Source organism: Sus scrofa, chromosome 14 (assembly GCF_000003025.6).
Source record: "Sus scrofa isolate TJ Tabasco breed Duroc chromosome 14, Sscrofa11.1, whole genome shotgun sequence".
Classification (NCBI taxonomy): domain Eukaryota; kingdom Metazoa; phylum Chordata; class Mammalia; order Artiodactyla; family Suidae; genus Sus; species Sus scrofa.
Genome location: NC_010456.5, coordinates 46,585,504 through 46,607,317, shown reverse-complemented (window position 1 = coordinate 46,607,317; position 21,814 = coordinate 46,585,504). Strand labels below are relative to the sequence as shown.

General features: G+C 47.4%; 1 long non-coding RNA gene across 7 annotated transcripts in view; it reads left to right on the top strand.

The window, feature by feature from the left end:
* The window catches only part of THOC5, a 45,265-nt gene that overhangs the window by 16,920 nt on the left and 6,531 nt on the right, over positions 1 to 21,814 (top strand). For 6 of the 7 annotated variants that reach the window (XR_002338804.1, XR_002338805.1, XR_002338803.1 and 3 more), the window contains 12 exons: positions 2,117 to 2,249; positions 4,398 to 4,475; positions 5,127 to 5,167; positions 5,405 to 5,504; positions 7,280 to 7,388; positions 12,453 to 12,554; positions 13,126 to 13,222; positions 13,691 to 13,805; positions 15,071 to 15,174; positions 15,318 to 15,405; positions 17,861 to 17,976; positions 18,734 to 18,924. This is a non-coding gene — a long non-coding RNA (THO complex 5). Of the gene's footprint in view, positions 1 to 2,116; positions 2,250 to 2,975; positions 3,009 to 4,397; positions 4,476 to 5,126; positions 5,168 to 5,404; positions 5,505 to 7,279; positions 7,389 to 12,452; positions 12,555 to 13,125; positions 13,223 to 13,690; positions 13,806 to 15,070; positions 15,175 to 15,317; positions 15,406 to 17,860; positions 17,977 to 18,733; positions 18,925 to 21,814 lie in introns of all 7 variants that reach the window. The other variant, XR_002338800.1, reaches the window with a different exon arrangement.

The window sequence follows — 21,814 nt, the reverse complement described above, 5'->3', positions numbered from 1 at the left end:
CCAACAAGGGCTTAATTTCCAAAATATACAAACGGCTCATACACCTCAATATTAAAAAAAGAAACGCAGGAGTTCCCGTCATGGGAACGGCAGAAACAAATCCAACTAGGAACCTTGAGGTTGCAGGTTTGATCCCTGGCCTCGCTCAGTGGGTTAAGGATCTGCTGTTGCCGTGAGCTGTGGTGTAGGTCGCAAACATGGCTCAGATCTGGCGTTGCTGTGGTTCTGGCATAGGCAGCAGCTGTAGCTCTGATTCAACCCCTAGCCTGGGAACCTCCATATGCCACACCTGTGGCCCTAAAAAATAAAACAAAACAAATAAACAGAAAATGCGACCCAATACACAAAATGGGCAGGAATCAACTATACTGCAATATAAAATAAAAATTAAATTTAAAAAAATAGGCAGACGTCCTAAATAGACATTTATCCAAAGTAGATATACAGATGGCCAACGGGCACATGAAAAGATGCTCAACATCACTAATTATTAGAGAAATGCAAATCAAAACAACAATGAGGTATCACTTCTCAGTGGTCAGTGTGGCCATCATTAAAAAGTACAAATAATTTGTAGTGAATGCTGGAGAAAGGGGAACTTTCCTGCACTGTTGATGGAAATGTAAATTAGTACAGAGAATAGTTTCCTTAAGAAACTAAAAATAGAGTTCCCATATGACCCAGCAGTCCCACTCCTGGGCATATATCCAGAAAAGACAAAAACTAATTAGAAAAGATACATGCATCCCAGTGTTCATAGCAGCACTGTTCACGGTAGCCATGACATGGAAGCAACCATCAACAGATGAATGGATAAAGTATGGTATATGTATATGTATACAATGAACACTACTCAGCCTTAAGAATGAAATAATAACATTTGCAGCAACGCGGGTGGAACTAGAGATTATCATCCTAAGTGAAGTAGGTCAGAGAAAGACAAATACCATATGATATCACTTATACATGGAACCTTTAAAAAAATGGAAATGATCTTATTTACAAAACAGAAACAGACTCACAGACATAGGAAACAGTCCTACGGTTACCAAAGGGGAAGGGTTGGGGGAGGGATAAATTACGAGTTTGGGATTAACATACATACTACTGTACGTATAATAAATAAACAACAAGGACCTACTTTATAGCAGAGGGAACTATATTCATTATCTTATAATAACCTATAATAGAGAAGAATCTGAAAAAGAATATACACTCACAAACACACATGCATAACCAAATCACTTTGCTGTGCACTTAAAACACAACAGGAGTTCCCGTTGTGGCACAGTGGTTAACGAATCTGACTAGGAACCATGAGGTTGCGAGTTCGATCCCTGGCCTCGCTTAGTGGGTTCAGGATCCGGCATTGCCGCGAGCTGTGGTGTGGGTCACAGACATGGCTCAGATCTGGCATTGCTGTGGCTGTGGCGTAGGCTGGCAGTTACAGCTCCGATTCGACCCCTAGTCTGGGAACCTCCATATGCTGCGGGAGTGGCCCTAGAAAAGGCAAAAAGACAAAATGAATAAATAAATAAAAATAAATTAACTGTACTTCAATTTAAAAAAAAACAAGGAGTTCCCATATGGTGCAGCATAAACAAATCCGACTAGTATCCATGAGGATGCAGGTTCGATCCCTGGCTTCACTCAGTGGCTCGGGGATCCTGTTTTGCCATGAGCTATGGTGTAGGTAGCAGACTCAGCTTGGATCCCATATTGTCGTGGTGTAGGCCAGCAGCTGTAGCTCCGGTTTGACCCCTGGCTTAGGAACTTCAATATGCCACAGGTGTGGCCCTGAAAAAAAGAGAAGTGTTTTTTTTTTTTTTTTTTGGCCAAGCCTACAGCATGTGGAAGCTCCTGGGCTAGGGAGTGAACCCATGCCACAGCAGTGACCCAAGCCGCTGCAGAGATGCTAGATCCATAACCCCTGAGCCATAAGGGAACTCTTTATTTTTCTTATCTTAATGACCTTTTATTCACTGGTTGGTTTTGTTAGCTTATCGAATATCACTTTCAAAAATAAAAAACTATATGTAGTTAATTAAGCAGCCACATGGTCCTGTGAGGACTACCTATAAAAGAAAAACAAAATCACTTCTTTTATTGCTTGCAGGCTTCCCTCCCAGTGCAAGAGTACCTGTTTATGCCCTTCGACCAGGCTCACAAGCAGTATGAGACAGCCAGACACCTACCACCTCCCCTCTATGTCCTCTTTGTCCAGGCCACTGCATATGGGCAGGCCTGTGGTGAGTATGGGGTCTGGGCAGGGAAGAGGGGCTATGGGAGCAGCAGCCATGGCCATTTGAGTCATTTGGAAGCACTGCCTGCTGAGGAAAGCTTCCTGGCCCTGCTCCAAAGTCCTCAGGTGACAGACGCTGCCTCCCCTCTGCACTGCCCAGCATGGCTGCTTTGACCAGCTGGCCTGAGGCTGGACTAACCTGATGGGCATTTTAGAATGGATGGCTTTGTATCTTTGATGAGCCTGACTTGTCAGCTATTGGGTTCTGTGCCCAGGCAGCCTGTCTGGGCTCCCAAGTGCTCACCTCATAAAGGCACGCTTGGCAGGTGGATCGGTGCCTCTTGCTTGCTTCAGAGAGAGGGATTGGTGACCATAGGTCCCCAGCAGCTCTCCCAGGCTTTCGCCCCCTGGAGCAGGTTGCATGTCCTTATAGTAAATTACCAGGGCAAAAGATGTGTCCTCACTAAGCTTGAAGGCAGCCTGTGACTCCACTAGGATTTTGAGAAGCTCGGAGACCCTATCTCTTTCTCCCTACTGCAGCTTTCACCCAGCACCTAAACTTTTCTTCCCTACCTCCAGCCCCACTCCACAGCATCAGGCAGATACATTGCACCAGCGCATGCCTCTCCTCCCAGCCATGAGCATCAGCACATTATTGTCTCTCTTCTTGTGTCTTTCTGGTCCTTTTGGCCCTCTCCCTCCCCTTTGTTCTCCCTCCTGTTTTCATCATCAGCTCATATGAAATCCTCTCAGCCCCCTAGACAGGGTGAGTAATTTTCTTTTCTTCTGTGTTTTAAATCCAGCCTGTTTGAATTCCCATTTTACTGTAGAATTTCAGGAGTAAACTAGTCTTGTCAGTGTTTGGGGCAATCAGATTGTTTGGGATGAGGTATGATGATTCAGGCAGGGCTGTCAGAGATAAGCAGTGGTCAGCCACCTGGGATTATTATCGCAGGGGCCTGCCACTTGGGTGAAGTTTGTCATCCCTCCATATGCACTTAGGCAAACTCTTTTAGGCCCCTGTGACAGTCTGCATATCTGTGTACCTTTTTGAATGGAGCTGGAAGGTTGATGGCCTGTCTGACCGCTAAACCCATGGAGTTGCACAAAGACAGGCCCACACATCACTTAGCGAGGTTCAGGCTGGGCACAGGGAGCAGGCTGCTTAGCTTTATGTTTGAGACACCAAGCTGAAGTTGAATAGACCTGGTCTTGAATCCTAGTTAATCTAGTTCACAGTGGTTGTATCTAACTTCCCCAAGCCTTAATTTTCTCATCTGTAAATGGCTAGAGTAGTAGTATTGCTTTTATAGGGTTGTTGTGAGAATTAAATATTAATTTTAAGAGTAATTTTATAATTAAAATTATGAGTATGCATTCAGTCCTCATTACCCAGCTGGACAGCTACCATTTGTCAAGTCCTCTTTTTTTTTTTTTTTTTTTTTTTTTGCCATTTCTTGGGCCGCTCCTACAGCATATAGAGGTTCCCAGGCTAGGGGTTGAATTGGAGCTGTAGCCGCCGGCCTACACCAGAGCCACAGCAATGCAGGATCTGAGCCGCATCTGCAACCTACACCACAGCTCATGGCAACGCCGGATCCTTAACCCACTGAGCAAGGCCAGGGATCAAACCCGCAAGCTCATGGTTCCTAGTCGGATTCATTAACCACTGAGTCATGACGGCAACTCCTGTCAAGTCCTCATTTTATAGGTGCAGAAACTGAGGCTCAGAGCAGTGATATAGCTTTCCAGGTTGTGTGTTTGGGAGTTGGTTGGGCAAGTACTTGGGCGGCCAAAAAAAAAAAAAAGGCAGTCGGCAGAATTGTGCCATGTGGCTTTAGGCCATTGGTGGTGTGGATTTTAGTATTTTAGTGCCTTGATGTAAGCCCGAAAAGAGAAGCATTCACTACTACTCTAGGGTAACGCTTGGCCATTAATCTGCACTTTGGGTTCTTTGTTCTAAGTAAATGATGGAAGGAAGACTTAGCTTTCCCCTTCTTGCTCTTCTTCATCTGGAGAAAGGGCTTTGGCCCTCTAGCCCCAGTTAGTAAGGAGCTGTGACAGGCGGAGGGGATAGAGCCGCCGGGCCAGCCTGCTGGCCTAGCTCAGTGCCTTCTCTCAGCAGCTTTCACAGGAAGCTCTCTCTTACTCCCAGATAAGACGCTGTCTGTGGCGATAGAAGGCAGCGTGGACGAAGCCAAGGCTCTATTCAAGCCTCCTGAGGACTCCCAAGGTAACTCAGTGGTCAGGGTCTTCCCTGTGTCTTCCTAGCTGGTTCCAGGGACACCAGGTCACTGCCCAGGGCCAGTGCTGGTCCTTTGGAAATTAGCTGTACTGGTTTGTTGTAGCCAGGAGCATGGCTTTAATGTCTCAGTGCAGGGTAGGCAGGGGAAAACCACTGCCTTTGAATTCCAGCCTGCCACTCACTAGCTCATTGACCCTGGGGAAGCTCCTTAACATTTTGGAGCTTCAGTTGACTCATGTCAAAACAAGATATTAATACCTCATGTAGAATCTTTATGTGGATTAAATAGGTCATGCATGTAGAGCACATAGCAACCCCCCAAATTATATGAGCTGCTTTTATTGTTGTTTTTATTGCCATTCTTATTACCACCGTCACCATCAGTGGAGGAGCTCGTGGGCCATAGAATGACATTAAAAAGCACTTCAAAAAACCAGGGGTGATGGAATTGTAAGCCATTTTTCTTTTCTTTGTATCACCGTATTTTCTGTACTGAATAAGAAGCAGCAAATTCATTTATTACTATTTCTGAAGAAATCCATTTACAAAAGTCTGGGCCCTTTTACGCCCTTGGGGATGAGATGCTCCTGGGAGAATTGGGAGCCCTCTCCCCTAGCTGCCTTCTTTCTGTGGCTGCAGATGACGAGAGCGACTCGGATGCTGAGGAGGAACAGACCACGGTGAGTGCCATTTCCTCTAGTGGGGGTGCCGAGCGGCTGGGGGCTGCTAGTTGGCAGGCACCATCTTCCCTAGAAGCAGAGGAAAGAGGTTTTAGAGACAGGGTGACAGGGTTCCTGGCAGCTGGAGCGCTGAAGTGCAGGTCCCAGTACTGAGGCCCTGGCTGGCAGGGAGAAGGAAGAGGGAGATCCCTCTGACCAGTGCTTACTAGCCGATTCTCTCCTCTCTCCTTTGTCTAGAAACGCCGGCGACCCACTCTGGGAGTTCAGCTGGACGACAAACGCAAGGAGATGCTGAAGAGGCACCCGCTGTCCGTCATGCTGGACCTGAAATGCAAAGGTCTGGCTCCCCTTGGTCTGGGGAGTCTCGTAGTGCCTGGGAGTACAGCCAACTTGCAGCTGCCTCCTTGCCCAGGAATAGATTCTAGTTTAATATTTCTGTTTTCCTTTGTTGTTCTTTGTGGAGTTTGTTTGATTTCCTACCTCCCAAATCATAACCCTAACAACATAGCAACAACACGAGACATATAAGGGATGCTTGATAAAACTTCACTTCTTTCTAAATTTGACAGGTTGGATACACAGAACAAGTTGCCAAGTATGCAGGTTTTGAGTAATATGACCAGCCTGCTTAATTTAATAAATATAACATTCAGCAGAGAATGTTTTGAAACTTGCTTTATACAGATAAAAGACCACGTAGTCAAACATTCCAGCAGGATAGGAGTTAACAGTTGGATGTAAGTTTCCTTCTCACCCCAGACTCCCAAACCCTGGTCCTAGGTCTTAACCCTCAAGGGTAAGCACTGTGACAGTTTTGTGTGTATTTTCAAGAAATCATGAAGTTAGAAGCTTTTATACAAGTGTATACTTATCGCCTTCCCCTTTTCTTTTTTGCTTTTTTCTTTCCTTTTTTTTTTTTTTTTTTTGCTTTTTAGGGCTGCACCCTGTGGTCCTCTCTTTGCCTTTTTATAAAAATTTTTAAATTTTTGAAATAATTTTTTTTTCTTTTTTTTGTCTTTTTAGAGCCACACCTGCAGCATATGGAGGTTCCCAGGCTAGGGGTGGAACTAGAGCTGCAGCCACTGGCCTACACCACATTGACAGCAATGTCAGATCAGAGCCGAGTCTGAGAGCTACACCACAGTTCATGGCAATGCCAAATCCTTAACCCATTGAGCGAGACCAGGGTTCAAACCCTAAACCTCATGGTGCCTAGTCAGATTTGTTTCCTCTGTACCTTGATGAGAACTCCAATATCAACATCTTAACCACAGTACAATTATCAAAGTCAGTGTTAATTTTATCAGTACAATACTATTAACTGTAGAACTTACTCATATTCCTGGCTTTTCCATTAATGTCCTTTTCCTGTTCTAGGATCTCACATTGTGTTTAGTCATTGTGTCCTTTAGTCTCTTCCAGTCTTTCAGGATGGTGACACTTTGGAATATGAGGCTTTTTTTTTTTTTTTGGTCTTTTTGTCTTTGTAGGGCTGCACCTTCGGCATATAGAGGTTCCCAGGCTAGGGGTCAAATCGGGAGCTGTAGCAGCTGGCCTACACCACAGCTCACGGCAATGCTGGATCCTTAACCTACTGAGTGAGGCCAGGGATCCAGCCTGCCTCCTCATGGATACTAGTTGGGTTCGTTAACCACTGAGCCATGACGGGAACTTCGGAAGAGAGGTTTATGTATCATGTAGGACTCTCAGTTTGGGCTTGTCTAATGTTTTCTCCTAATGAGACTGAGGTTGTGCTTTTGGGGAAAGAATTACACAGATGGTGGTGTCCCCCGTCATATTTTATCTGGGGTCCTAGTCTTATTACTGGTGATGTTAGCCATGATCACTTGATCACTTCCTGTCCATGTTGTATTGGTTAGAAATAGAGTCTCTAAGTCCAGTCCACACTCAAGGAGAGAGAAATAGCAGAGAATTTGTAGACCCTCTGCTTTTCTTTTTTGCTCAACTATAAATTGCCATTGAGTTCTTTTTGTAGTAAAGATCTTGATAATCTTGTTGACTTTCCTTCCTATAATTCCGTTGATTTTCTTCTAAAGTTTAACTCTTTTTTCTGATGTTTAAATGATGTCTTCTTTTCGTCCACCCCTGCAGATGACAGTGTCCTGCACCTGACTTTCTACTACCTCATGAACCTCAACATCATGACAGTAAAAGCCAAAGTGACAACCGCCACAGAGCTGATCACCCCCATCAGTGCAGGGTATTGGGCAGGTGCTGCGGGGGGTGGGCCGTGGGAGCGGGTGCAGTGGGAGGCTTGGTGCCAGGCTGGTCTCAGTTCCTCCCTCGTCTGGCTCTAAGGAAGTTTACAGCCACACTGGCTTCTGTTGCTCTGAAGTCCTGGTACATCACAGGTATTTAGAAAGCACACACTGACTTGAATTGATGAGGTCCTCTTACTGCCGAGCAGATGAGAGAAGTGACTGCAGCCTGTTGTAACTTGAGTTGGTGGGGCGGAGCACCAGCTTTTTACAGCAGTGGAGAGTGGGAAAGTGTGAATGTAAAAATGAGACTTGGCAGACCTTACCATGTTGACAGATTTTAGGATGCTCTTTTCCTTGTCTCTTTCTGTCCCAAGGTGCTGGGATTTCACTTTGCAACTCAGTTCAGTCCCACATTGTCCTTACCTGAGTAGTGGGAGGAAGACTGGTGGGTCCCCATGGGGGTTTGGAGGAGGGTGCACAGAGGCACAATAGTGACAGCCACAGGTGGGGCATCCCCAGAAAGGCCCGGACAGCTGCCACTTGTTCCACAGCTAGCATGGGAAGAAGAGAAGAGGACTGAGTGGGCCTGGGGGTGAAATAGGCCCACCTTGCCTGGCACTCATCCAGGCCCTGCCCCACCTGCTTCTCCTGAGCTCTGCCCTTCAGAGCTATGTACGCACCTTTGGCCAGGTTACCTGGCTTCTGAGTCTGTCTCCTCACTCTGTGGTCAGTTATTATATCCCCTCCCACAGTGCCTGTGGGATCAGGTGAAATGCTTAGCATAGATGAAGCACTTGGTAAATGAAACCGTATTTGTCTGGTGTCTGATGGGGCAGGGGCCTTTCTTACGGCTGCCTGATGGTGACATGTCCCTTGGGTTTTCAACCCTGTCCTTTCAGGCCATGCCCCCTTCAAGCTTCATCCTTCATCCCTGTGCTGAGAGTCCAGCACTCTGGATGGAGTTGACCTTGTTTGCACCTCACCCTGGCAGAGGGAGCCCAGGGCTGCCTCTTCAGAGCACCCAGTTTCCCTGCTCAGCCAGTGCTCCTGGTCCAGTGAGCTGCTCAAGGCCACATGAGGGCCCTGACCATGGTGGAGCTCCTTGTCATGAGTGTTCTGCCTGCTCACTCCTCAGATGCCCTGAGCCACGGGGCTGCAGGCTGGCTCCATTGTGCACTGAAGTCCACCCCTTGCTGGGTGTGCACGAGCAGTGGTGGGGGCGGGATGGCAGACTGGTTACCTACGCCGCCCCACACAGCTGCATGTGCACCTGAGTCTGTTTCTCCACTCTGTGGTCAGTCATTATATCCCCTCCCAGGATGCTGTGGAATCTGGACAAATGCTTATTAGTGAACACCTTTGGCAAAGGAAGCCCTGTTTGTCATCATCAGATTGTTTAACTCTGACAAGGTGAGGAATCTGAGGTTCTGAAGAATATGGGGCTGCCCCACGGTCACAGATAGCTAGGAGAGTGATGATTTGAAGCCAGCTGGGCCTTTGTGCCATGGTACTACACTACTGTCATTTTCCTGGCCCCCAAAGAGGGATGAGACCCAAATGGAAGTAGCACTCTAAAGCCCGGATTAGCTCTTGAAGGGCCTTTAGGTGTTGTCCAGCTCATCTACCTATTACAGATGGAGAAACAGGAGTTCAGGGACATATGTCCTATTATTGAAGTCCTAGGCCTAGACTTCAGACTCTTAGCCCAGAGGCCTTTGCTTAGGTCTGGGCTCCTTTGGCCCCATGGAGATACCACCCATGTATGGTTTTATTTACTAAAACAGAGATACTTAAAAAATTTTTCAATGTGGAGTTCCCGTCGTAGTGCAGTGGTTAACGAATCCGACTAGGAACCATGAGGTTGCGGGTTCGGTCCCTGCCCTTGCTCAGTGGGTTAAGGATCCAGCGTTGCCGTGAGCTGTGGTGTAGGTCGCAGATGCGGCTCGGATCCTGCGTTGCTGTGGCTGTGGCGTAGGCCGGCAGCTACAGCTCCGATTCGACCCCTAGCCTGGGAACCTCCGTATGCCGCGGGAGCGGCCCAAGAAATAGCAAAAAGACAAAAACAAACAAACAAACAAACAAAAACAAAAAAAATTTTTTTTTCAATGTAAATGCAGTATCACACTAATTGCTTAATATCATCCAATATCCAGAGTTCAAATATCCTTGATTTTCTCATAAGTGTTCTTTGTTAGTTTTCTTTTTACAGTTTGGGTTTTGAATTTGGATCTTTTTAAGATCCATATGTTGCAGTTGGACAGGGTGTCTCTCGAGTGTCTTTCCATCTGGATGTCCCGCCATCTTTTACTTATTGAGGAAAATAGGTTGTTTGCCCTGTAGGTGTCTCCCAGGCTGGATTTTGATGATTGCACCCCTGCAGTATAATTGAACAAGTTACTCCTTCCCCCTGTGTTTCCTGTAAATTGTAGTTAGAGACTTGATCAGATTCCTTTTTGGAGGGGAGGGCACATATGCAGGACCGCGCCAGAGATGTTGAGTGCTTTCATGACAAGACACAGGCTGTCTCTATTTTTGAAATGTTAGTAGCATTGACAGCTGTTGCCAGAATCTTAGTTTATTAGGAAATTCATTTTTTTCTTTTTGCCACAACTGTGGCATGTGGAAGTTTTTCATGGTTAGGGATCAAACTGAGGCCTGCGACAGCTTCAACAATGCCAGATCCTTAACTTGCTGCGCTTCACAGGAACTTACAAAATTCTTGTTTCTAATAGAATCTTTTTTTTTTTTTTTTTTGCTTTTTAGTGCCCCACTTGTGGCATATGCAAGTTATCAGGCTAGGGGGTTGAATCAGAGCTACAGCTGCCCACTTACGCCACAGCCACAGCAACTGGGGATCTGCGCTGCATCTGTGATCTGTACCACAGCTCACAGCAACACCAGATCCCCGACCCACTTGAGTGAGGCCAGGGATCAAACCTGCATCCTCATGGATGCTGGTCAGGTTCATTCCCGCTGCGCCACAAGGGGAACTCAGAATCATTTTAATCAGAATTATATCAACCTTGCTGCATTTTCCTCAAGAAATTCTTCAAGAAATGAATTCCATTAGGCCATTTTAGTTCATTAATTTTTTCATTAAGGCATTAAATTATTTTTAATCATTTTCCAGTTTCATTTTACTGAGATATTTTAAATGTCTTTTAAAATTCTACAACAGGAGTTACCGTCATGGCTCAGTGGAAACAAATCATATATATATGTGTGTGTGTATATATATATGTATGTATGTGTATATACATAAAATATACAACAAAGATTTGAGTATTTGAATAGTTTCTTAAGTAGTTAGATTTTTTGCCTCTAGCACTTCATAGTGTGATCTTAGACAAGCCATATCTTTCAAAGCCTTGAGTTTCCCCTCTATAGAGTATATGTAGCCTCTTATTTTTACCAAATTCAGTTATTCTGAGTCTCATATTGTGGATGAAAATCTATCAGGAAGATTAGATTCTCTCATCAGGTTTTGTCAATTTAGAATCCTAATCTTGGGACTTCCTATTGTGATACAACAGAAACAAATCTGACTAGTATCCATGAAGACACAGGTTAGATTCCTGGCCTTAGTGGGTCAGGGATCCGGTGTTGCCATGAGCTGTGGTGTAGGTCACAGACTGGCTCAGATCCTGTGTTGCTGTGGCTGTGGTGTAGGTCAGCAGCTGTAACTCTGATTCATCTCCTAGCCTGGTAGCTTGAGAACTTCCATATGCCCTGGGTGCAACCCTAAAAAGCAGAAAAAAATGAAAGAATCCTAATCTTGTGCAGTTTTAGCTGTTCTGTTTTATTTTGGTTGATTCAGGGTATTAGTTACAGTCACTAAACATTGGCTAAAAAAGGGACAATTCTGATTCATTTTCTAGCCAGGTCTCTGTGTGAGCCAGCAAAGGGGGTGGGGTGGGGGTGGGAGGGCCAATGCAGGGAGACTGTGGGTAGGACAGAGAGCAGGGGATGGCTGGAAGCTGCCACTCTCTTGGTGTGACATTCCCAGAAGCCTGAGGGGGCTCAGAGCAGCAGGAGCTGCTGCCTGCTCCTGTAGCTCATGTGCTGTTCCTGGAAGGTGAAAGAGAGCCCCCATTGGTGAAGGGAAAGAATGGGCCTAGTCCTTTGTCATCAAATTATTCTCTCCACCCACCCCCACCCCACACTCTCTCTTCTCCGTTTGTCACATTTAATTACATGTTTAACTGTTCCAAGTGGGTGGCAGTGGCATCCCTGTCTCTCTCTGCTTATAGCACTAGGTCGCCTTGTCTCCAGTCTGTGATATATCTTTTTTGGGGAGTATTAAAGGGGACCTGTTTCTGTGGTAGCATGAAATTCAATAGAATGTGAAATAGACATAGCATCAGAGCTACACCCTGGTTCTCTCTAGGGGAGAAGGGGATCTGTTTTGCTCTGATGTAAATTCCGATTATTCCTGTTTCTGGTGTCATAGGGCTTTGCTCCCCTGAGGAAGATATCTGGTCACCATATAAATCTTGAAGGGATAGGTTTCTTAAAAAACTGGGGTTAATGGTACTACTTTCTCAGAGTTCCCACTGTAGCTCAATGGATTGGTGGAGGCTCAATGGCATCTTGGGAGTGTTGGGGTGCACGTTCGATCCCTGGCCCCTCACAGCGGTTTAAGGATCCCGTGTTGCCACAGCTGCAGATTAGGTCATGACTGCAGCTCAGATCTGGTCCCTGGCCTGGGAACTCCAAATGCTGTGGGGCGGCCAAAAAAGAAAAAGAAAGAAAGAGTACTACAGTCTCTGATGGAACAATGTAAATCTTGACTCTAGCGCTTTCCAGCAGTGTGATCTTGGACAAGCCATATCTTTCAAAACCTTGAATTTCTCCTCTATCAAGTGGAAATGAAAATACTCCCTACCTCACTGGGTTGTGAGGATCTCGTGACTTCAGGCATAGCAAGGGTCTGGCCCTCAGGAAGCATTCAGTCAATGGCTTTGGTCACCAGTGAGGGAGGGTTGCTGTCCCCAGATGCCTGTGTCTGCACTGAGACAGGGGGTTGGCTGGCATTCTCACTGCAGTCTTTTTCCCTCTTCCAGTGACTTGCTGTCTCCTGACTCAGTCCTAAGCTGTCTGTATCCTGGGGATCATGGAAAGAAAACTCCAAATCCAGCCAATCAGTATCAGTTTGACAAAGTTGGGTGAGTCAGCAGCCTTTCCTCCTCTCTCAGCCTCTCTGCTTCTCAGTTTCTCCAGTGGCTTGAATCCCAGAGCTGGAGACCTGTTAGGGCCCAAGACCTTCTGAGGGCAGGGGATGCAGCGGGGTGGGGTGGGGGGACACTCCATTGAGAGAAGGGAGCACGTGGCCTTTCCTACTTAAGAGACCATGGAGCGAGGGGAAGGGTGGAAGGATCGAAACTGGGAATGTCATAATAAAAATGAGTAACATTTTAATTCTCTGAGAATTAAGATTTTTAAAATATTCTGTAAATTGGTAGATTGATGAAGAGATCAAGTACACTGCCTTTTTCTTGAGATTCGCTAATGAGTTGAAGGCTGCCAAGAGAAAAACAGAAAAGTGACTGTGGGAGAGAAGAAATTCGCAGACAGGAACTGAGGAAGTCAGGAGGCTTTGCTGGCAGCCCGGACATGAGCATGGCTGAGCCTCCGCGACTGTTCTGCTTGGGGGGATGAGAGGATGGCAGAGGGATGTATCCTGGGAACACTGCAAAATGACTTACAGGTCATTTCATTCTGTGATCTTTTCCATAGCATCCTGACTTTGAGAGACTACGTACTTGACCTAGGTCACCCCTATTTGTGGGTGCAGAAGCTGGGTGGTCTCCACTTCCCCAAAGAGCAGCCCCAGGTGTGTACACTGGTCTGGTCCACTGGGCTGAGGAGCTCTATTCCGGTCTTCTCATACAGACTCCAGGCAGGCTCTGGTGGTCTTTGGGACTTTAAACTAGCAGAGACCTATATTTAGGTACCTTTAGCCTTCACGCTGAGCCTGGTAGCCCCTAGATCCCAATAACTTGGATTCTTGCCCTGTGTACAGCAAGACTCCAGGTGCCAGAAGCGAACCCCAGTGGATCTGGCACCTTAGCAGAAGCCTTGCTTTCCTGTAGCCTCTCAAGAAACCCTCAGCTTGTATTGTTCCTGCTGGGACTCAGCCTCTGGCCTTTCACAGCAGGGAAACCCTGCTGTTCCTGGGAGGGGTCCACTTCAGGACATGGGTGGGCTGGGCTGCCACCAGCAGACAGGTCTGGGGAGGCGGGGGGGTGCCTGGAGGAAGGGATGGGTAGCACTCGTGTATGCCGTTCACTGTCATCCACAGCACACTGTGGTCGCTGACCACTCGCTGAGCGCCAGCCACATGGAGACCACCATGAAGCTGCTGAAGACCAGGGTGCAGTCCCGCCTGGCCCTCCACAAGCAGTTTGCCTCCCTGGGTAAGCTAGTGTGATTTGGGCCATGGTCTGAGAGCCACTCAGACCATAAAGGAACAAAGACGATGATAGAGCCCTGCCCTCAGATTTCTTGAATCCTGATAACAAGTCAGAGTGGCCTCGCTTCCTGGCTTTTGCTGAGCAGGGGTGTTAACTGGGCCTCTGGGGAGCATGGCAGGCCAAGCAGAGGTCTCCACTTCCCTCAGGACTAACAGAGATGTCCTGGCCCCAAGGAGGCCCAGAGCCTTTTGGAAGCCCAGGTTAGCAGATTGGCTGGGAGCACTCATCCTAGATTGGTGCACATCAGAGTTTGATGTGCATTTGATAGATATTTAACAAGAGCATAATTCATGCCAGGCAGCCCGTATAGCTCTGGGGGAAGAGCCATGAGCACAGCAGAGAGAGCCCTGCCTTGTGGTGCTTACACTCAGCTTAGGATGTCTAGGCATCTGTCCCATGGCCCTTGCCCAAGGCTGAGCCCTTGTGTTTTCCATAAGCTCTGATGAGGCTTGACCCGGGACAGGGGTTGACTGTGGGACTTGTCTTCATTTATTTGTTCTGTAAATTCTTGTCACAGCCTACCCTTGCAGGGGAATGAGGGATAAGATCTTTCTGATTTAAAAGAGCCACTGTTCGGAAAGGCTTTGGGTTCCCAGGATCCATCTGGAGACCCCGCAGTTCCTGGACTTCAGTGGACCCTGGTTTCTCCAGGGCAGCACTGCTTGCTCCTTATCAGCATTGCTGAGTTTGTTTTGTCCCAAGGTTGGATGATTGTCATCCTGGACAGCATTTACTGTGTTGGCATATTTCCTTATTGAAACGCCAGCAGGAATTTACCCTGGAGCAGTCCTCCTGCTCCTCTCCTCTAGAGGAACTGACACAGAACACTTCAGTAGTTCCTCCATCAAGGTCAGCTGTGGGAACACCCCTCTTGGCTATTTGATCTAATTAACAGTCATTGCTGCAGAAATACCATCACAGGTTTTGGCTACAGTGATGTTTTGTTCTCTGCCGTCCATCATTTGCATCAAGGATAAAGCACTGTGAATGCTGAATGCTGGTGCTGGGTGCAGCCAGAAGCACATAGCACTGGGTGAAGGTCCAGTTGGTGTGCCTTAATTCTTGGCACATGTTGACCTGGGTACCTACTGAGTACCAATTGTACCTGTATGGCTGTTAGGGCCATCTGAACCCTCTAGAGGATGCCCGTTACCCAGCTGTGGCACCTGATGTCTACCTGTGACACCACCTGCCTTGCTCTTTTTTAGAACATGGCATCGTGCCAGTTACCAGTGATTGCCAGTACCTCTTCCCTGCAAAGGTCGTCTCTCGCCTGGTGAAGTGGGTGGCAATTGCCCATGAGGATTACATGGTAGGTGGAGGAGTGACAGGCCACCCTTGCAATCCTGGAGACTGGGCCCATGTCCCCTTTCAGCCCCTGCTCTTCCACTGGAAGGGGCAGGGGATTTGACCAGAGAAGCCAGCAGTTCACCCTTTATCCATGGTGACTTTTAGGAGCTGCATTTCACCAAAGACATTGTGGAGGCGGGACTGGCCGGGGACACCAATCTCTACTACATGGCACTCGTGGAAAGGGGCACAGGTAATTGCTCTGCTGATCACAGTGGTTCTAGGCAGGAGGAGCCGCTAAGAATAAAACGTTCCCAGGAGTTGCTCAAAGGAAGGAAAGTTCCTGGAATCCTGCCTCAGGGACTCGGCTCAGTTGTGAGAGAGAGCACTCAGTGAAGGCTTGCTCTGCAGCAGTCACATCCGCCTTATCTCATGTAATCCTCTGACAGCCCAGGGCTGGTAATGTTCCCATCTTTGTCGCTGAGGAAAGTAAGGCCTAGTCACAAGCCCAGTGTGACCTCTGAGCTTGAGCTCCTGTCTAGAATCAGATGCCTGTTCTTCCTCATCTTCAGGGAAGGGCTGACACGTCACTCTTAGGTTGTGAAGTGCAGGACCCTGCTCCCTCTCTGCAATCTCTGTACTTATTCAGGAGAAATCCTCAAAATCTGTCCTGGGGAGTTCCAGTCATGGCCCAGTAGCTAACAAACCCCACTAGTACCCAGGAGGATGTGGGTTCAATCCCTGGCCTCACTCAGGGGGTTAAGGGTCCAGCGTTGCTGTGAGCTGTGGTGTAGGTCGCAGGCACAGCTGGGATCTGGCGTGGCTGTAGCTGTGGCATAGGCCGGCAGCCATACCTTTGATTGGGCCCCTAGCCTGGGAATATCCATAGGCTGTGGTTGTGGTCCTAAAAAGACAAAAGACAAAAAAAAAAAAAAAAAAAAAAATCTGTCCTGGCATCTGATTGCCCAGGCTTCCTGCTGGAGCCACATGATACCACCTGTGGTGCTGTTGTCCTGCCCCAGGCCTCAGCACAGCCCACAGGACCTCACCCCAGGGGCTGGTGATGAGGCCACAGGGTGGAGGGAGTTGTCCATAGTTCCAGGACAGCACAGCATGTGTCAGGAAAGGTTGCACTCTGGATGTTCTCGTTTCTCTACCTCAATTTCTCCTGTTCTCTTTTACTTCATTTGTTTTTAAAAATATTGTGAGGAAATGAAATATTTCAGATACAGTTGAGGATCCTTGATCCCACTTCATTCTTACCTTCATTATAGTTGACTGATATTTGGAATTTTGCATTTGCTTCCTATCCCCTCCCCCTTTGTTGTGAGCCACACAGGATGTCCATCCCATCCTCTCCCCTTTTAAAAAATACTTTTGCCTTGGAGTTCCCATCATGGCTCAGTGGTTAACAAATCTGACTAGGAACCATGAGGTTGCGGGTTCGACCCCTGGCCTTGCTCAGTGGGTTAAGGATCCGCATTGCCGTGAGCTGTGGAGTAGGTCGCAGACGTGGCTCAGATCCCACGTTGCTGTGGCTGTGGTGTAGGCTGGCAGCTACAGTTCCGATTCAACCCCTAGCCTGGGTACCTCCATATGCCGCGGAAGTGGCCTAAGAAATGGCAAAATGACCCAAAAAAAAAAAAAACTTTTACCTCATCCCTAAACAATGTAGAGTACTGTTTTGAAAGGGCGTAAAATACGCCGCCCAAGAAATTGATAAAGTTGCAAGGGTGGGAAGTCATTGCAGGACATCACTTCTGCTTCCTTGTTGAGTGGAATAAAGCTCGGAACAAGTATTTTAGATTCATACATGGAATGAATGTGGTCATTTCAGTTTACATCAGATGCATTGTAAGATATGAAAGATTAAGAGTGAAATTTAAATAAGTGGACAATGATTCCAAACAGCTTCACAACTGTTTGATCTTAAAGAAAACTTCTATCAGAGCCTCAGTTTATATGTTAAAATGGGAAAGATCATATCCACCCCAGAGTCATTATTAGGTTGAAATAAAATGTGTCTAAAGGGCTTAGCACAGTGCTTAAACTATAGTAAGTACTCAATAAATGTTGACTATTAAAAACCTTCACATAACAAAATACAAAAAAATAAAGAACAGGGGAGTTCCCATTGTGGCTCAGTGGTAATGAACCCAACTAGTATCCATGAGGATGCAGGTTTGATCCCTGGCCTTATTCAGTGGGTTAAGGATCCAGCACTGCAGGTAGAGCCCTAAATAAAGCAAAAGCGAAAAAAAAAAAAAAAAAAAAAAAAAACCAGAATAGAAAATAAATTTGACTGATACAATGGCTAATATACAATATTGTTGAAAAAGAAAAACAGTAAGCCTTCACATAGGAAAATCCTTAACTTGCTGGGAAATAAATGCCAGTTAAAGCAAACTTCTGTTGAGGGAGTGAATAGAACTTTTGGCCAAACCCAGTGTGGACTAGACTCTTGGAATTCCACACACCTCTGCGTTTTTAAAGGAACCAGAGACATAGAACCTCACATTTTGCAACCTGGCAATTCCACTTTGGAGTATCTAGAACAAAAGTAAAGGTCACTTATTGCTAGAACATGCTCTGCTGCACTCAGATGAATATGAGACATCAGAGCTAGCCTCGGGTCCCATGGGGAGGGTGCCATGGCTGGCAAGCCAGGTCTCAGAACTGAGTTTTCCTCCTCTACCCGCCCCTCCCAGCTAAGCTCCAGGCGGCCGTGGTGCTGAACCCTGGCTACTCCTCCATCCCGCCCATTTTCCAGCTCTGTCTGAACTGGAAAGGGGAGAAAACCAACAGCAACGATGACAATATTCGGGTAAGGCCCTGCTAAGGGTGGTGGGAGGAGGAAGGAGAGTCTCCCTGGGGAGATGGGCCATAGCAGAACCTTCATAGCCAAGAGCTTGGGCACAGGACAGAGGGGCCTGCTGGTATTTGTAGAATTTGCTAGAGGCTGCATGGTATAGAAGAGGAATAGAGCCCAGACCCATCTCAACTCTTCACCTACCTTGGGGTCCACAGGTTCACCCCATCTATAAAACAGAAATAATGTGGAAGAGTTCCCTGGTAGTCTAATGGTTAGGACTCGGTACTTTCACCTTTGGCCTGGGTTCAATCTCTGGTCTGGGAGCTGAGATCCTACATCAAGGAACTGCACGCCATGGCCAAAAATAATACATAGGGATAATATTAATACCTCCTTTGAAAGGTGATTGTCTTGGGCTTCTGTGGAAATGTGAATAAACTCAGATGCACAGAAAGTGCTGGAATGAGATGGTGTGTGAACTCATTGCACCTGTGAATTATTAGGTCTGTGGATTTGATTCCATAGCTGCCTTACGGCTGTGGAGCTTGTTTTTAACCCAAACACCATTTGACTTGGATCTTATCTTGAGATTCCTTCTCTATATACCTTTGTCTTTTTGGCTGTGAAAGGTAGGGAAAGTTCTAGGTCAGGATCAGAAAGACCCATTGTCCTGAGGCTTCCTCTCCTCAGGACAAGCCAGTCTGGCTCCTTCTGCAGAGGCTCAGCTGGTCCGAAGGTGGTGCTGAGTTTGGGCTTTTCTACCCCGTAGGCCATGGAGAGCGAGGTCAACGTTTGCTACAAAGAGCTGTGTGGCCCCCGGCCCAGCCACCAGCTCTTGACCAACCAGCTGCAGCGCCTGTGCGTGCTGTTGGACGTCTACCTGGAGACGGAGAGCCACGACGACAGTGTGGAGGGGCCCAAGGAATTTCCCCAGGAGAAGATGTGTCTGAGGCTTTTCAGGTGAGGGGTGGGAGCCCCGGGGCTCAGGCCCCTCCAGTCTGGCCTCTCACAGGGACTTGGGACAGAGTGAGCCTGGTGTGGAGGGCACACACATTCCTGGGGGCACTTGTCTCCCATTCACAGTGGGAATCAAAATCCTGCGTCCAGGTTTCCTGGGGAGCGCTTGCCCCCTCCTTCCTAAAACTTGCCCTGTGACCCGTGTCCTCCAGTCTGGTCTGGTTGTTCCTCATGCACACCCCTAGAGGTGGGCCACACCGTGAGCAAAAGGATTTGGCTGAACTTTCCTTTCTCTACTTTCTGTGGGAAATAATATGTTTGCTTTGTGTGGTCAAAATGAGCTTTTAAACTCTATGCACCCTACCAGTCCCCAGTGTCTGCTGTACTTCCTAGGACGCTCACATGTCTCTGAGGATTGCAGTTGTGGGCAGTTGGGTATCACAGGAGGAACTAGCTCTGAAGTAACACAAATGCAAGTGCAGGTCTCTGCTCTCCCACTCACCAGTGTGACCTTAGAAGGGTCACTTCAGCTAGGCTCGAAACCTTTCCTAAGGCCAAAATGGAATTATTACCTTCTAATTCATGATAAATTAGAGGTAGTTCATGTAAAACTTCCAGAGTGGGTCCTGGCACAGACAGGAGCTCAGAAAGTGCCAGTAGGGAAGTTCCCATCATGGCTTAGTGGTGACTAACCCAACTGGTATCCATGAGACATGGGTTCAGTCCCTGGCCTCAGTGGGTTAAGGATCTGGCATTGCTATGAGCTGTGGTATAGGTTGAGTACAGGCATTGCTGTAGCTATGGTGTAGGCTGGCAGCTGCAGCTCCAATTCACCCTATAGCTTGGGAACTTCCCATATGCTTCAGGTGTGGCTCTAAAAAGCAAAAAAGAAAGAAAGGGAGGAGGGAAGGGAGGGAGGAAGGGCCAGCAGGTCCTGCTGGCTTACTGTTTAGCGTGTGTCCACATGTGGCACTTCTAGCTGCCTTTCCTTCCACTTTGATGTCGGGTCCTTTATTTCCCTTTCACCCATTAACTCGTTTTCTTGTTCTTAGAGTCAGTTTCAAAACTCTGGAGTACATACTTCTCAGACACTCCTTCTCTGGGCAAGGAGTGGGAGGATTGGTGTCTGGGAAGGGCTGTAATTTCTCTCAGCTCCAGGACATCCCTCTGTTCCCTGTCAGTCTAAAAGGTGCCTTCCCCGCCCCTCACCTTCTCTCACAGCCAGTCCCAGCCCCTGGGGACTGTCCCAGCATCCTCCCACCTCGGTCTGGCACCTCCACCTGCCCTGGTTTGTCCTGCTGTCTTACAATAATCGGCTCCAGCCCCCAGAGTCTGCTGAGGGGCAGAGCTAGCAGCTAGATGTTGGTGTCTTCTAGAACTTGCTCTCCCTGGTGGGTCTGTGTGAGACCTCCCTCTTCCCACCCTCCAGCTTGCTGTAGCACATTTCCAGGGCAGAAATTCTCACACAGCCAGTGTTTATTTTCTGTTTTCTAAAAGTTCCCGAAGGTCCTATTTTTCTGAAATGCTTTGTATGCCGCCTAGGCTGCGCTTCTCGGTCAGGGCATTCTGGAAGAGTGCTACTTTGGCTACTCAGACCGTTACTTGTGGGGTCTCCATCAGCCTATGCCTAGACTTCCCCAGGTGACTCTGCACCCTTCTAGTGTTGGGAAGCATATGACGTTGTAGTTATGAGCAAAGGTTTGGGGCCAGAAAGGCCTAGGTTCAAATTGCAGCTCCCGCCTGTGTGATTAGGACCTGTACTTAGCCCCTCTGAGCTTCACATTCCTCATCCGTAAAACAGCATCCACTCAAGTGTTGTTGGAGGATGAAATTAAACCAGGTGGAGCATGTAAAGTGCCAAGCACAATACAGGCAGAGTGAGCCCTCACTTAAGGAAGTGGTTGCACTGAAATAAACGTCTTTCTCTCCTCATCTCTCCAACCCACCCCACCACCACTACCACCACACACACATACAGTCATACACACACCCACCAACACACACTACCTCCCACCCTCCCACCAAGATCCACAGTGTCACCTTCTGGTTACCATTAAATGTCAGTCATAAGCAAACAAACAGAGGACCTTTAGCTGGACATCATTCACTGTGCAGTTGTGTGGAAGAGACCCCTGTGTGAAGCTTTGCTTGGAGGCCTAGAATTACAGCTGGAGCACCTAAGCTTCATGGGGTCCAGGCTTTGGCTGTGGTTGTCAGCCTGCCTGTGGCCAGCAGGCTTTGGCAGCAGACCAGGTTTTTTTGTTTTGTTTTGTTTTCACTTTTTAGGGCCATATCTGTGGCATATGGAGGTTCCCAGGCTAGGGGTCAGATCAGAGCTATAGCTGCTGGCCAACGCCACAGCCACAGCAACGCCAGATCCTTGACCCACGGAGCAAGGCCAGGGATAGAACCTACGTCCTCACGGATGCTAGTCAGATTAGTTAACTGCTGAGCCACGACGGGAACTCCCCAGACCAGGTTTTGAATTTGGGCTGTGCTGTGTTCTGACTGTGTAATGTTGGGCAGTTTACCTCCCTAAGCCTGTTTTCTTCACCTGTAAAATCTATGAAATAACAGAAATAGCATCTAAGAAGGAGGGAGTATAAAACACATGGCTCTTGGCTGACACATAGTATGGATTCTTTTCACAGCCAGACTCCTACCTACATGGGACTCTCCCTGCAAAGGAAGATTTTTTAAAAAACTTTTTAATCATTGAAAAACAACATGTTTGTTGTTAAACATATGAACAACAACAAACAGTTGTATAAAAAAGAGAGGTTGCCCTAGCCCTGTTCACCAAAGTGCTCGTTGCCATTGAAGACGCACATGAGGACATTTTTACAGAAGTGTTGTCACATCTTTCATATTGGTCTGCAGTCTGCTTTTCTTA